This window comes from Felis catus, chromosome B4, assembly GCF_018350175.1.
Source record: "Felis catus isolate Fca126 chromosome B4, F.catus_Fca126_mat1.0, whole genome shotgun sequence".
Classification (NCBI taxonomy): domain Eukaryota; kingdom Metazoa; phylum Chordata; class Mammalia; order Carnivora; family Felidae; genus Felis; species Felis catus.
This window is the reverse complement of record NC_058374.1, coordinates 111,319,913-111,336,501: the sequence shown is the minus strand read 5'-3', so window position 1 is coordinate 111,336,501 and position 16,589 is coordinate 111,319,913. Positions and strand designations below refer to the sequence as shown.

General features: G+C 38.0%; 1 pseudogene; it reads left to right on the top strand.

Annotated features, from left to right (window-relative positions):
- Nucleotides 1–8,341: 8,341 nt before the first annotated feature.
- Nucleotides 8,342–10,007, top strand: LOC101100230 (annotated as a pseudogene).
- The last annotated feature ends 6,582 nt before the right edge of the window (nt 10,008–16,589 follow it).

The window sequence follows — 16,589 nt, the reverse complement described above, 5'->3', positions numbered from 1 at the left end:
GCGATCTGGCCAATCTCAAGGCTATAATGATCACCTGTTTCGCATTTACTAGGGTCATATTTTGTCCTTGCATGGGTATGATTGAAATCAAGGCCTCCGTTTGGGAAGCATACAATAGTTCAATAGCATCTTCTGCCTATTTTCTTAACAAATGGGAAGCCAGATGCACCACAGAGTGGTGAATAGGAAAAACAAATGTAAAAGTCTAACTTGTTAAAAACAAATAATAATGATGAAAATTGATAACACAGGGCTTGAATGAAAAATAAGAAAAGAAATTTTCCTATAATTAAATTGGAAAGGTGAAAGACTGAAATGAAAAAAAAAAAATTTAGTTCTAAGATCTAGCCTGCACTTAAATTTTATTTTATTTTATTCCTATAGAAAGAGAAAACCAATCATTCTCTCTCAAGGGATATAGAAATTGCCACTTTCAAATAAAACTGACACAAAGAACAGTAACTTTTACACTAGAAGACTGTAAGTTAGAAAATACATTTGAAAAGTCCAAGAAAAGGAAAATTTTTTGTGTGTGATATGTTCTTGATAAGATCCCAGACAGCCTTTAAATAAGATTCCTCCACTAACTTCAAAATCCTTTAGTGATGAGTATTTGATTTCTTAGTAGCCTGCATTGTAATTCCATTGTATTCAACTAACATTCACAGAGTGCTTATTATGGGGTAGATGCCGAGAACACAAAGACAAATGTGCCCCGATTCTAGATTCAAGGAACTTCTGTAGTGACAGAGAGTCATGAGAATATACAAGGAGGAAGCTAAAATTTGTTGACCACTGAGCTATCTGGTAGACCTTTTTAGGGCAGTTACATACTTTAGTACTTTTAATCCTTATGGAAAAATTATAAGGTCGATATTATATGGACTAGCCATTTTATTACTGAAGAGCTTGAGGGTCACCCAGTGAGTAGGGGAGCGAGAATTCAGCGTTACGTCTATCTGCTGCCAAGGACTAATTCTTTCCACACTGGGATGCTGAAAAGAGAAATATGTATACATATATACAAACAATACATATATTCATACAGATATAGATAAGTGAGTGTATATTTATATATACATGTACATAAACACAAATATATATAAGCCCACATTTCTATAGGAGCCATACATAGACATACAAGGGCCTCCTTTGTTATCTAAATCACATACTATTTTATATTTATATTTTTTAAAAAAGATTTTTTAGAGCAGTTTTATTTATTTATTAAAAAAATTTGTTTAATGTTTATTTATTTTTGAGATAGAGACAAAGCATGAGCCGGGGACGGTCAGAGAGCAAGGGAGACACAGAATCCAAAGCAGGCTCCAGGATCTGAGCCCGACGCGGGGCTCGAACTCACAGACGGTGAGATCATGACCTGAGCCAAAGTCGGCCACTCAACCGACTGAGCCATCCAGGTGCCCCTAGAGCAGTTTTAGATACAAAGCAAAATCAAGGGGAAGGTACAGAGATTTCTTATATACCTCCTGCTCCCACACATGCATAGCCTCCCCATTATCAACATTTAGTATGTTTGGTACATTTGTTACAATTGATAAACCTACGTTAACACATCATAATCACCCAAAGTCCATGGTTTACATTAACTAGGGTTCACTGTTCATGTTGTGCATTCTACGGGTTTGGACAAATGAATAATGGCATGTATACATTGTTACAGAATCATACAGAGTATTTTCACTGCTCTAAAAAATCCCCTGTGCTCCAACTACTTATTACCCCCTCCCCAACCCCTGGCAACCATTGAACTTTTTACTGTCTTTTTTACTGTCTTTTTACTGTTTTGCCCTTTCCAAAACATCATATATTTGGAATAATATAGTATGTCGTTTTTCCAGATTGGCTTCTTTCATTTAGTAACATGCATTTAAGTTTCCTCCATGTGTTTTCCTGGCTTTACAGTTCATTTCTTTTTAGCACCAAATAAAATTTCTTGTCTGGATGTATCACAGTTTATTTATCCCATTCACCTACTGAAGAACATTTTGGCTGCTTCCAGGTTTGGGAAATTATGAATAAAGCTGTTATAAAGATTCATGGGTAGGTTTTTGTGTGGACGTATGTTTTCAACTCCTTTGGGAAAATATCAAGGAGTGCGGTTGCTGGATTATTTGATGATCAAGTGCATTTTTAATGTGTTACATAAGGTTTTGGTAAATACAGCCCACATTTCATTGTTTTCAATGGAAAAAATAATGCATTACTAGAGTGCATTGTGTTTCTCCAAATAACACTATTGCATTTTAAGTACTTACAATCTCTAAGGGATTTCTTACATAATACAAAGCATTTTACAAAACCACTGATCTAATTATTTAATAATTAATCAGTCATTAGTGCAAATGTTTGAATGCAGAATGCAATAACAATGTGCAGTATCAGATACGAATTATAACTTCCTCCTGCAATGGCAAGCACTATAGTGTAGAGAAACCATGATATGATGTTTGAGTTACACCAGGAATTCAAATAACAAGTAGCAAAATAAAATAAGTCCATTTGAAAACAGTTATTGATTGAAAAGTTGCTGAGATTGAAGAGGTTGCTGAGGTGAAAGGAGAGGAAAAAAATAGAAGGGTGGTTACTATTGCTGTTTGCTGTCGGTGAAGGGGAAGGGGCACTGTGCCGGTAGGGGAGTGAGTGGGACAGGAAATGCCTGAGGTTTATCTATGTCCAGGTCCAAGAAACTGGTGGACAGAGACTGTCTTTCTTGATGTTCGAGATTCCAGCAGCAGATGACTATAAACCACCATCTGAAGCCTTAGCTGAAGCAATGGGACAAAACAACAAACTTAAAACGGACATATTGATATGGACACCCTGCAATACTATTTATAACTGCATTTTGGAAGATGATGCTTTTAACACTTGTCCTGGCCACATTCATTTGCAAGGGCATTTAATTTAATTTAATTATTTTATTTTATTTTATTTTTTGTTCTTTTAAAGTTTTGGCACTGAGTGTTCATGGCTCTTCTTCCTGTTTCCCCCGTCAACAACCAATGATGAGCATGGAATTGAATGAGTTCCTTGGGTGTAAGTACTGTACCTGCGATGCTAAGGGTTTCTCATTATCTTCACTGTCCACTAAACCCAACTGCTTTAGCATGGCTTGTGATGTTTGCTTTGTACCACTTTCTCAAAACCTTGCAAGTTAGTGACAAATGGCCAAACCAGTTTCTTGCAAACTTCGCTCCTTCTTATTCTGATTTTCATCTCCCAGCCTGACTGATGAATCTGAGAGCCTGATGAATCTGATATTGCATGGGACACATCTCACGTGCCACCTCAGACTCTCTTGTCATTTCTTCCCTCTCTTGGGATACATCATTCTTCTGCTTGAAGCCAACCAGCCACATGTCTCGATAGGAAGTCAAGACTTGATAAATATGATAAAACATTATGGAGACGGGTGATGAAACCCAGAAGTCCACTGGGAGGTAAGAGACAGGAAGGAACTGGAAAAAGAAGGTTTAGCTCCCTTCTTCTTTCCAGTGGACTACTCTAAGGCATGGTTTCTCTGTATAGCCTAAAGTTGTATTATGTCGTATCATACATACCCTGTGGCCTAAAGGAGTCACCTGCCTACCATCTGCATGTGCCTTCTTGAAATACAGTTTATATCAGCGGCCAGCAAGGTAACACATTATCTTGTATTCCTTCTGGTCCTTCACTATCTCATTTCCCCTTTCCTTTCCTCATGCTTCCCTGGTGTTGTACATTCATTAAAAGTATTAGAGCTTAGTCTGTGCCGCAACTTTGTTTTCTAGGTAATCCAGGCCAATGCAGATCAAAGCAGTGTTGGCTGCTTTAGTCCTCTGCACGAGATATTGCATGTTGAGATGGTACGTTGATTTGACATTGTTTTTCATCTTAGAGCCATTTTGATGCATGGTGTATTAGTCAGTAGTAAAAAATGCTCCTCAGATATAATCTAGAAGAGAAAGTGTTATAGTATCATCAAATATTTTGGAGTTTGGCTTCATGACAAAATTTTCATGACATCATTGAGAAAACAGAATTTTAATAATTGAGAAATAGCAAATGCACTCAGGTTAATTAATGTTTTTGTATATTTTTCGGCTGGCATTTTGACATTGACGATCCTGTTGGTCAATGTTTATGCGTCTGTTTCTCCAACTAAATTTGAAGTACTTGAAGGTAAGGAGTGTGAAATAATTGATAAATACTTTGAATTACCTTCCAACAAATGACCATACAAAAATAAATGCAAAAATTTATATACTTTTTAAGTGCTTATGTACATGTATAGTCTACTCATGGGCACCAGATAGGGTTCCAGGGGGCTCATAAATCCCTCCACCTAAGAACTACATTTCAGAAGAGACTAATGGGAAGAGAGCTTTGGAGTGTGTGGGTTTTGAAGGGTCTTTGATAACAGACTAAATAGAAGTAGGGGAAAAATAGAAGTGGAAAGATACTCAATTTTAATTCAAAAATTGCCTTTTCCCCTTTGATCTTTTTATCTATAGAATAAGGACGATAATCATACCTTTTAGATTTGAGATGATTAACAGTAATAGTGATATAGAGAATATACTATACAGTGTCTATATATTTACTGCACGGGAAGATAAAAAGCCTAAAGATTTTTAATTAATAAATAAGATGGTTAAAATGGGATTTTAGAAGAGAAACTCATTGGCAGTTTTCATAATGGAGTGAAAGGAAAAGAAACTTTAATTGCTGGGTATGGAGGAGGGGAGAAATACTGACGTACAGAAATGAGATGAGTGGGCCATAAACAACACTCTCAGTATGGGTAAGAGCAAGACTTTTTTTATAGGGAAGAAATGTCATATGAGGAGGAGTTAGCATTTAAAAATATTTCTTCCTTTAAGAGGTCACTTTCACAGGAACTTACTCCCACTTAGTAATTTAGAAATGCGTGATTGCAATCATCATAAATGTTCACTTAAAATATTCAAGAAATAACTATGACTACAGTTGGTAGACTGCATGATAGATTTGCTGAGGGAATAGAAACCTCTTTTGGAGAATTTCGCACTAGATTACGTAGAGAGATGAGTTAGGATGATGTTCCCAAGAGTAATGCCGCATGTTTGATTTCTATGTGGGATGATTGGCTTCTTTCTGTTTCTCTCATCCTTAACCTCTTCCTTATGGCTCATAAGGCAGATTGGTACCAATTGGTCTACAGATCCTAAAGAACTGATAGGTCTCTCTTCTCTTTGTTTCTACTATACTTAATTCGGAACTTTTATCTTTCCATTTGGATATTCCATTAGCTTCTTAAAGCAACTCTCTGCCTCCAAGCCTTTCTCCATTGAATGTGTTTTCTGAAGTACAGCCAGAGTATTCTTTCTGAAATACAAAGATGGTCACATCTCTTCCCTGCTTTAAACTCTTCACTGATTCCTCAAGTCCTGCAGAATAAAGTTAAGCATCCTTAGCATGACTTACAATCATCCTCATCCTATGTCCCCAGGCTTATCTCCAGTCATTCCCACCCACATGTTCAACCTCTGTATACGTGGCAGTTCCAGAGGCTGCCATGTCTGTTGAGAGACCATTGCTCTTTTTCTTTCCATATAAAATTTTCACTCATTCTACTTTAAACTGAAATGTAATTTTTAATACATGAACATAGATTAATCATGCAAACCATAATTCAGTTCTGTCCCTGCTTTGCCCCATGAGCAGGGACAAATGTGTGATTTCCAGAGGCAACCAGATTCGATAATTAGTGTTTCTGGTGCTTCTCATTCTTTCTTTATCCATTTGTCTAGCTAGCTAGTTGTCACTTTTCTGATTTTAAAAATTTAGACATTAAGGGTGCTTGGGTGGCTCAGTCATTTAAGGGTCTGACTCTTGGTTTCAGCTCAGGTCATGATCTCATGGTTTGTGAGATTGAATCCTGCATCAGGCTCTGCACTGACAGTGTGGAGCTTGCTTGGGATTCTCTCTCTCTCTCTCTCTCTCTGCCCTACTCCTGCTCATGTTCTCTCTCTCTCTGTCTCTCAAAATAATAAGTAAACTTCAAAAAAAATTAAAAAAATTTAGACATGATCTCAAAATACTACTATAGAAAGTTAGAATTTAGCTCCCTTGAAGTCTTTTTCTGCAATATTTGTTTACTTTCTGTACTGGGTAAAAGTCTTATTTGCCTCCTCAGTTTCCCGGGTGATGTCCAGCTCCCAGACTGTGATACTGCTCCCAGGAGATAATCAGTCATTTGCCCTGGAATCTTGGGCCCTTCCTCTTGGCTGCCAGAAGCACAGCTGGGCCAACTAACACAAGGTTTAACATTTCTGGCTCTTGTTACCACATCTGGATTTAGATGAAATTCCAGTGCTCGGAATGTGAAATTCATCTTCCCAATGGCTGTTGGAGGGACCAGATAACCCAACTCAGAAATGAAGGAGAATTATATCTGTGGGTAAATTTTGACCAATGAGAGGCCAACATGTAACAAATGGCCTTTATTGCTTACCATCATGTTGCATTGCTTTATATACTCCTGTCACTCATTGACCTGGATTTGTACCTCTCCAATAAAATCTCAGTATTAAAATTTCTTTAAATATTTTATTTATATTTGAGAAAGAGAGAGAGAGAGAGAGAATGAGGGAAGGGCAGAGAGAGACATAGACAGAATCTGAAGTAGGCTCCAGGCTCTGAGCTGTCTGCACAGAGCCTGATGCAAAGCTTGAACTCATGAGCTGTGAGATCATGACCAGAGCTGAAGTTGTACACTTAACCAGCTGAGCCACCCAGGCATCCCAAGCCTCACTATTTAAATTCTTTTGTCAGACCCAGACCCCATTTTTCCAGAGCATTCAAGGCTAAGACACTTTCCTTCCCCAGTGTGTGTGTTTGTGTTTATGTGTTTGTGTGTGTGTGTGTGTGTGTGTGTGTGTGCGTGTGTGTAGACAACTTTTAGTTAATTCAATAATCAGAATTTAAATTATCATGATTCTATACATGCTACATATCTCAGCAAAACCAGCAAGAATGATTTTACTTTTCTCCCCCTAAAGCTTTCTATTTTTCCTGGAGTTTAAAATAACATAGATTTTTGTTGTTGTTCACTTAATTTCCTATGCCAATATAGAAATCTTCCCAAACATTAAAGTTCCTTTAATACGAATAAAAATGTTAGGTAACCTAACAGTTCTTTTGTCTTTGAGATTACTACTGTAACCTTGTGTTGTCTTGTTCCAATTTGAACTCGTTGACCTTTAGACTTGCTGTTCCACACTATTCTCCAAATTCTCTTTGCATGTTTTTTTTTTTTATATTCTTTATTTCCTGGATCTAATGCCTTACTTTTTTTTGGTTTACAACCTCATGTTGGTGAAGCACATCCTCCAGTAGCTTCCTAAAAAAAGTACATGGGAGGTAATTTATTTTAAAATCTTAAATGCCTGAAATGGTCTTTTTTAACCTTCATATTTACATAATAAATTATTTGGATAAGGAATTTTTGATTAGAAATAAAATTTTATCAGAATTTTAAAAACACTCCATTTTTTTTCTAGTATATTGCACCACTTCTGAAAAGTTTAATACTAATCTAATTCCCAGTTCCTTGTATATAATCAGTTATTTTCTTACAGGAAGTTTTAGTATCTTTTTCTAAATATCTAACATTTTGGATTTCATAACGTTGTGTCTTATTGTGGGTCTTATTTTGTTAATAAGGTACCAGGTGTCATTTTGTAAACTGAAGTTCTTTTTAAAAAATTTTTAAAAGATATTTATTTATTTTTGAGAGAGAGAGACAGAGAGAGTGAGTGGGGGAGGGGCAGAGAGACAAGGAGACACAGAATCTGAAGTGGGCTCCAGGTTCTGAAATGTCAGCATAGAGCCTGACAGGGACTCAAACCCATGAACTATGAGATCATTACCTGAGCTGAAGTCAGACACTTAACTGACTGAGCCACCCAGGTGTCCCTATAAACAGGTTCTTAAGTTTTAACAAATTATTTCTTGAATTCTTTCTTTGAAATATTTATGGCTCTTATTTCTTAGCTATTTCATTTATCAATAAGCGTCTTTGTGAGGTTTGTGAATTCTTTTAGGTTCTTGGGGTATAACTGTGCAAAGACTAAAAACCCTATTCTCATGGAGCGTACCTTCTAATGGTAGAGATAGATAAGTTAAATAAGTAAACTAAAAAGTATGTTAGTGATAAATGCTGAGGAATAAAAGGCCAAGAAGGGAGTTATTATTTGGGGTGTGTGTGAAATTTGCAATTTTAGATATGGGGTCAGAAAAAGCTTCACTGAGAGAGTGAGGTTTAAGTTAAGACCAGAGGAATCAAAAAGTTACCTAGGTAGATCTCTGGGGGAAAAGCCATTTAGGTAGAAAAAATATAAAGTTTGAAGTACAGATGTATTTTAGGAATAGTAAGGAAGCCAGAGTGACCAAACTAAAAGAAGCAAATAGGAGAGTGGGACGGAATGAGGTTAAAAGCAATTGGGGCCCAAATTATGCCTTGTAGGTAGAAAGGAGACCATTAGAGGGTTTTGAGCAGAGGAATAACATTATCTAACATATGTCTTAATGGAATCACTTTGGCTGGTATGTTGGGAGTCTGAAAGAGGGCAAAGACAGAAGCAAATGTACTATTTCGGAGGCTGTTGCAACAAATCAAGAGAGAAGTGATAGTGGCTTGTACCAGAGTAATGGCAGTGAGGATTATGAGATGTGGTTGAATTCTTTATATGTTTTGAAAGTAGAAGTGTCATGTTTTGCTGACAGACCATATCTGAGGTGTGAGATAAAAGGAAGGAAGATGACTCAGGATTTTGGCATGAGCCTAAAAAAAGAAGTTGCCAAAAACTGAAAAGGAGAAAAGTACAGGAGGTGAAGATTGTTTTTATCTTTATTTCTGGGAAGAGGGAGGAAAATATAAGCTAGAAGTTTGGAATTAGGCACTGGAAGTATGAGATGTCTGTTACATGCCCAAATAAAGATGTAAATTGTGAGTTTGATATTTAGCTCTGCATGTTGAGGTGACATATGTGGGTTAGAGAGATATAGATGTAGAAGCCTTCAGCATTCAGGTGGTCCATATGACCATGAGACAGGACTAGATAGCCCAGGGAGTGGGTGTAGATTTTACACTGATTAGAGGGGTGGAAATCTAAAGGTTGAGTCTGGAGGCCTTGCCCACATTTAGAGATCAGGTTGATGAGTAAGAAACAGGAAAGACAGAGAGGAAGTGGCCAAGGTGTAGGAGGAAAGCAGGTATGTGTGTAGTTCCACAAGGAAAATAAAGTTTTCCAAGAAGGTGGGAATCAACTCTGTCAGGTGTTACTGATAAACAAAGTGAGATGAGGACGAACCAGTGAAATTTTTTTTGGTGATCTTGATGAGAATAGGTGTAGGGAAGTGGTGAGGTGAAAATTGGACTGGAGTAGATTCAGAGAGAGAGGAGGGAATGAATTTCAATTAGTGGGTGAAAATACATTTCTTCAGAAGATTTGCTAAAAAAGGCAATAAGAGAAATAAGATGGTATCTTCTTATGAAGATGGTCCCCAAGGTGAAGAAGGAAAACTCTGCCCCTCCCAAAGCCAAAGCCAAAGCCAAAACCAAAGCCAAGGCTTTGGAGGCTAAAAAAGTGGTACTGAAAGGTGTCCACAGTCACAAAAAAATATCCATATGTCACCTATCTTCTGATGGTCCAAGACACTATGTCTTTGAAGGCAGCCCAAATATCCTCCAAAAAGCATCCCTAGGAGAAACAAGCTTGACCACTATGCCATCGTCAAATTCCCCTGACTACTGAGTCAGTCATAAAGAAAATAGAAGACAACACACTTGTGTTGTCAAGGCCAACAAGCACCAGATCAAACAGTCTGGGAAGAAAATTGATGACACTGATATGGCCAAGGTCAACACCCTGATCAGGTTGGATGGAGAGAAGGCATATATTCGACTGGCTCTTGACTATGATGCTTTGGATGTTGTCAACAAAATTGGGATCATCTAAACTGAGTCCAGCTGGCTAAATATAAATATAAATTTTTTAACCACCCCCCCCAAAAGAAGAAAAGAAACAAAAAGAAAAGAAATAAGATGGTAGCTGGAGCTTTACTCTGTATTTTGGGAACAAAGATTATTCAGATGTTGAATATCCTAGATTGATTCTCTTATTTTCCTTCTTCTATTTTATATTTTCCAATTATTTATCTTCCTGTTCTTGCCAGGAGAGTCTTTGATTTTTGTCTTAAAACCCTCTGTTGACTTTTTTTCTATTGTCATTTTAATTTCAAGAGCTGTTCTTTATTTTTGGGTTGTTCATTATTCACACGAATTGTGAGCTCTGTTCATGTTCTTCATTTATCAAAAGTTCTATTGAAGATATGAAAATTAATATAATATAATATATATTAACATACATAAATAATATAATATATATTTTTGTAAGTAATAAAGCTTTTCAATTTTGGTGTAATTGCGTTTTTACAAAAACAAATAAAGGAGATTTAAGATTTATAAATATGATATAAATGATATAAAGTATAATATAACAAAATCCTTATGCTTAAAATACGACTTTTTTTCAGTTTCTTAGTTTTGTTTTATAAGTTTAGTCTCATCCCATCTTCCTAAAGTTACTTATTAAAGTTTTTTTTCCCCTTAAAGCCTTTTCCTGCTCACCAGTCTTCTACTTTTTTTTGTTTGCTTTGGTCTATATTGCATGTTAGAGGGCTTCCTCAAATATTTGGAGATCCTTGACTGTCCATGTGTAGAGTGGGTCCCGAAAAACTAATTAACAGCTCTGTGTGCCAGGGCAGCACTGGCTGGCTGCCAGCTTTCAATAGAGATGGGAACCAGCTCTTTCCTTGTAGACCTCTATTATCAATGTCTATAGGTCTTCCCCCAGGACCATTCTGTTTTTCCAGAGGAGGATCTTGCAACTTTCTGCTTAGAGAGGTAACTGCAGACTTGAGAAAGGAGTTCAAGAAACCTCACTGGTACAGAGATTTACACTTAATCTTCTATTTCTTATATGACACCTTGCTCTTGACCTTAGCTGTGTTTGGTGTTTAAGAGTCTCTCAGGTTCAGCTTTTTCTGGAAGGAAGGCTCTTGTCTTCTGCGCAGAGTTGCAAAGGTATAGTTCACTGGCTGTGCAGACTGGTAGAAGGGATAGGAGACTTCGAAAAGCTCCAGATTTTTAACCTGTCCTTTTCTTGTTTCATTCTGAATATTGGCTCTTAGAGGCTACCTGGTGGTTCCATTGTCTGAGTCTTTTTGGTATCTTATGGAGCAAATCCACTCAACTCGTACTGGGATGCCGCCTCTGTAGGCAATAGATTTCAGCCTTCTTCCCTCAGCTCAGTCACTTATCACCTCAATAGCTTCTGTCCATCTCTCACTTTCTCACCAATTCTCTTTGTTCTATTGATTTTAAATTTTGGGGTTAAATATTTACATTATGTAATTTTAAAGAGGTTACTCAGAGGTAAGTATGTATATTCAATGCCCCATATTGACCTGTGACATCATTTACTACTCATTCATTATATTATTCATCATTCACATGTGACCTTCCCAGAGAAGACACTCCTAGACTGAGAGAGCCAAGTTCCCCCTGGGAGCTCTGACACTACTCATGGTAAGTCTCCTATGTTATCCATTGCTTTGTCTTTCTCCAGGACTATAAGCCCTAGGAGGCAAAGACAATGATTTATTTATCTTCAGAGCTCCAAAGCCCAGTACAGTGTTGAATGAATGGATATCTGCCAGAATTTACCCCATTAGCCTTTTTGCAGATACGTAGTGTGGACTATAAGGGCAGCATGTACAAAAGTACAAGAGTGGATAAGTAAAATTTTATCACAGAAAAGTGGTTTTCCTATTAAATAGCTCTGTGAAACTAAGCTAATTACCCTCTTTCGGCCTCATTTCCTCAGAATTGTGACAGTAGTAATGGCCACTACAGAGGGTTTATTGGGGTAGGGGGACTAATTGCTTTAATATATGTAAAACATTTAGCCAAGCATCTGGCTCATTATAAGCACTCAATTAACTATTATTATTTTAATTTAAATAATAATTTTGGGGTATGTTCTTAGAGATGTTATAGGGTTTTTCTTGCTTCCCCTCCCCCCCCCATGGAATTGCCATAACCAAAGAATTTTTTTAAATATTTTCTTAAATGTTTATTTATTTTGAGAGAGAGAGAGAGAGAGAATGCAGGGCAGGGGCAGAGAGAGGGAGAGAGAGAATCTCAAGCAGGCTCTGCACTGTCAGCCCAGAGCCTGACATGGGGCTTGAGCTCATGAACCATGAGATCATGACCTGAACTGAAATCAAGAGTTGGGCGCTCAACCGACTGAGCCACCCAGGTGCCCCACCAATGAATGTTTTTGATACAATATTAAGAACTAGGCCAGGGGAGAAAAGAGCCTATATTTGAAGCCCTGGGAAGAAAAGACATGGTTGGGGGTTGGGTCTGGCCTCTAGAGTGAGCTACTCTTGTTCCATTCTTTCCAAAACTCTAGGGAGATGAGTTCTCCCTTTCTTTCCATCTGAGGACACTGGAAAGTTTCAGTTTTCTTTCCTATGGAGAGTAGTTTGAAAAGGACAGATATTTCCTGATTTGTGTAATTCAAGCTTAGTTCAGTTGAAAAAAAAATTAGAAGGAAAGTCAGAAATAATAATCATTAAAAAAAAAGACATTAAGTAAGTTAAGGTGTGGAATCAAGGTTTTTCAAGCTACATGAAGCATGGGATTTTTGTTTTTCTAAACTCTTCAGAGTTTAGAGTGAAGGAGGGGCAGAACTTCTGGCACTGACTAATAAGAAAATATACGTAATCCCTGGATGTTGAAAATTTGCAGGATTTTTAAGCATGTTAATTGCTTTGACACTTAAAGTAAACCATGAAACAGTATTGGTCAAAAAGAATGGAAACTAACTTAAGTGTTGAAATTGGGTAACTTATTTATTCATTTTTTGGTGAGGGAGTAGAAACTGAAACTATGATGGCGAGTAAAATACACATAGTTCCTACTATGACTGAGCCTCAAGACTAATGGAAAAATAAATAGTCTTTAAGAAAAACCCTAAATATGTAATTGTAAATTATAGGGCATTTGAGAGCTATTATCAGGGATGGGGGGTTGGTAGCACTGAAGGAAAGACAATTTCAGAACACGATAGGAAGGAAATATTTGGTGGGTTTGGCCACTACAGAGTCCTGTCAGGGTGATGTTTGTTATTAGGAGAGGGTAGAAGAGTCAGTGGCCGCAGAAGCCAATGAAGACCAAAAATAAGCAGTGCCTTGAGAAGCGTATGAAAGGACATTCTATGTTTTTCTCAGGGCTACTAGGAGCCATTGAATTACCTTAGCCAAGGAACAATTCCATTCAGGTTTAGTAAAAGATTACATTGGCAACTATGAGGAGAAGTGTTTAGAAGAAGGCAAGAGGAGCCTATTGAGAACAGGTAGGGAGCTAATGTAGTGGTATTGCAAACTAGGGTGCTAGCAGTGGAAATAGAGAAAAGGGGTTGCATTCGATATTCACTTTTGGGGAAATCAGCTGATTCCCTTGACTGATTGGATGTGGGGAAATGAGGGAGAGGGAGATGTCATAGATGGCTTTTGGATTTCAGAGGGCAGCTGTGAGGAAGAAGAGGCTTGAGAAAAGTATCAAGAGTCAGGGAAGAAACATAGCATGGCATAGTTAAGAGCAGTTAATAAATACAGATGGTAGCTGATTTAGGACAATTTGGCTTATGGCTTTTTGACTTTATCATGGTATGAAAACAATATGCATTCAGTAGAAACTCTACCTTGAGTTTTGAATTTCGATCTTTTCTCAGGGCAGTGATATGTGCAGGATACTCTCTGGTGATGCTAGGCAGCTACAAGGAGTCACAGCTTCCAGTTGGCCATGTGACCTCGAGGGTGAACAACAGATATGCTTGCAACCATTCTGCACACCCATTCTCATTTTCAGTACAGTATTCAATAAATTACATAAGATAGTCAACACTTTATAATAAATTAGGCTTTGTATTAGATGACTGTGCCCAACTGTAGACTCATGTAAGTGTTCTGAACATGTTTAAGGTAGGTGAGGCTAAGCTATGACGTTCGGTAGGTTAAGTGTATTGAATGCATTTTTGACTTTTGATATTTTCAACTTACGATGGGTTTGTTGGGATGTCACCCATTGTGAATCAAGGAACATCTGTAATTAGTTTTTTCCTGTTAACCAATCCTTCCAGTTCTGGATTATGTCTTGACTTCATTAAAACTTCTCTGACCACCTGAGGCACAAATCAGTTGGCCATCACCTCACATCTTCTGGAGTACTTGCGACTCACCTGAAGTAACATGCTGCCCCTTGCACATGCTGTCCCTTATTCTGCTGACCTTGGTACGTGACGCTCTTCTTTTTACACCTAGATTGTAAATTCAGTGTCAGGGGACCTGTTCTTATACTCCTTTGAATACTCAAAATCATTTATTAGCATTTGTACATAGTGGAGTCTCAATAAAGATTTTTTTAACTATTTAGTAATTGGAAATATTATCACTTTGAGAGAAATTTTGAAAAGGACGTGTTATTGTTAGTGATTCTTCTCTCATATTCTGTTCAGAGGAAAAAAATAGATCATGTGTCTAATCTCATTTCTGAAATATCTTTGTGAGGATGCAATATAAAGAACTATAGAATTGGGGGCCTGGGTGGCTCAATCGGATGAGTGTCCAACTCTTTTTTTTTTAATTTTTTTTATGTTTATTTACTTTTGTGAGTGAGAAAGAGATAGGACATGAGTGGGGGAAAGGCAGAGAGAGAGGGAGGATACAGGGAGTCTGAAGCAGGGTCCAGGCTCTGAGCTGTCAGCACAGAACCTGACACGGGGCTCGAACCCACGAGCCGTGAGATCATGACCTGAGTTGAAGTCACTTAGCTGACTGAGCCACCCAGGTGCCCTGAGTGTACAATTCTTGATCTCTGTGCAGGTCATGACTTCACAGTTTGTTAGATCGAGCCCTGCTTTGGGCTCTGTTCTCACAGCATGGAGCTGCTTAGGATTCTCTTCCCCCCTCAATAAAAGAATAAACTTAAAAAAAAAGAACTAGAGAATTATTTATAGCAGCTGTAGTTTATTGTAATCTATAAGTTTAGTAAAGAGAGACTGAGGGAATCCTGCGTATTTGTTTTTAAGTCTCTGTATTCATTGTTCCTGTTAGAGGTGACGGGTGCATTTGGAAAAACAAGGTGATGGTGGGGTGGAAGGAGGAGGGGATGAGTGAGGGGAGGAAGGGAGGTGAGAGAAGACTTACTAAAATACACACAAAACGTGTGTCTGTGTAATCCGTGAGAAATGTTACAATGAGGCCCAAAGAGTGCTCTAAAATGATGCCTATAGTGGTACAAGTCACACCCACTACCTTCTATGCCTCATGGTTAGTGGTGAATGTGGGACAGGGCATGCTGACCCTGTGGCCCTTTGATGGGCTTCTCCAACTCCTCGTTTGTGTCAGACTGCTTGTAAAGCAGCCTGTTACAACTTCCTTTGTCCATCATCCTTTGGAGTTTTGTAAGTAAGGGTGGGGACAGATGATCACTGCTGCCACTTATCTATAAGCTCCTGCTGTTATTATTAATCATAGTTTGCTCTTTACTAATGTGAGCACTTACATGGAAATAAAAGGCATTAATTGAATAGCTCATGTATGGTAGGATTTGGGGTAGGCAGCTTTGAAGACATAGATATGAAAACAAACCCCAAAATTTATGATCTCAAAGAGCATACAGTAGCAAAGTCCAGTGTGTACATAGACATACAACTTTTCACTATGGTAGTAGAGATTTTTTTTTTCTATAGAAAGCTTATCTATTGGTATTTAAGGCTTTAGAAATCAGGATTAGCAGCTTTATTTCTCCATGTGTTAGCTATGTGATCTGGGCAAGATACTTAATTTTTCTGAGCCTTATTTAATGTTTATTTATTTTTGAGAGAGAGACAGAGACAGAGACAGAACATGATTGGGGGGAGGGGCAGAGATTGAGGGAGACAGGATCTGAAGTAGGCTCCAGGCTCTGAGCTGTCAACACAGAGCCCGATGCAGGGCTCAAACCCACAAACCGCGAGATCATTACCTGAGCCAAAGTCATACGCTCAACCCACTGAGCCACCCAGGTGCCCCTCTCTAAGCCTTATTTGCATTAGTCCCGAAATGAAGATAGTGACACCTTCATTCTAGGGTTGTTGTAGAAATTAAATAAAATAATACAGTCAAAGCTTCTAGTGTATGTATTATACATGTTGAGTGCTTAATAAATCATATATATGCAAACATGAAGATCTATTCCACTTGTCTAACAAGTGCTTTCATATTCATTTGTAGTTCTGATCTTTCTTTTGCAAAGACAAAGTTGATGATAATGATCTATTTCTTAGGGCTGAGTCAGACCAGTTGGCCCAAGGACCCACTGTTTCTTCACAGCCCATGCAGCACCCTTCCATGGTTTAGGCTTCCGCCCACTCCACCCTTCCTTCTCCCTCCTAATTGCTTCCCACCCGCCCTCACAGGACTTTCCCTTT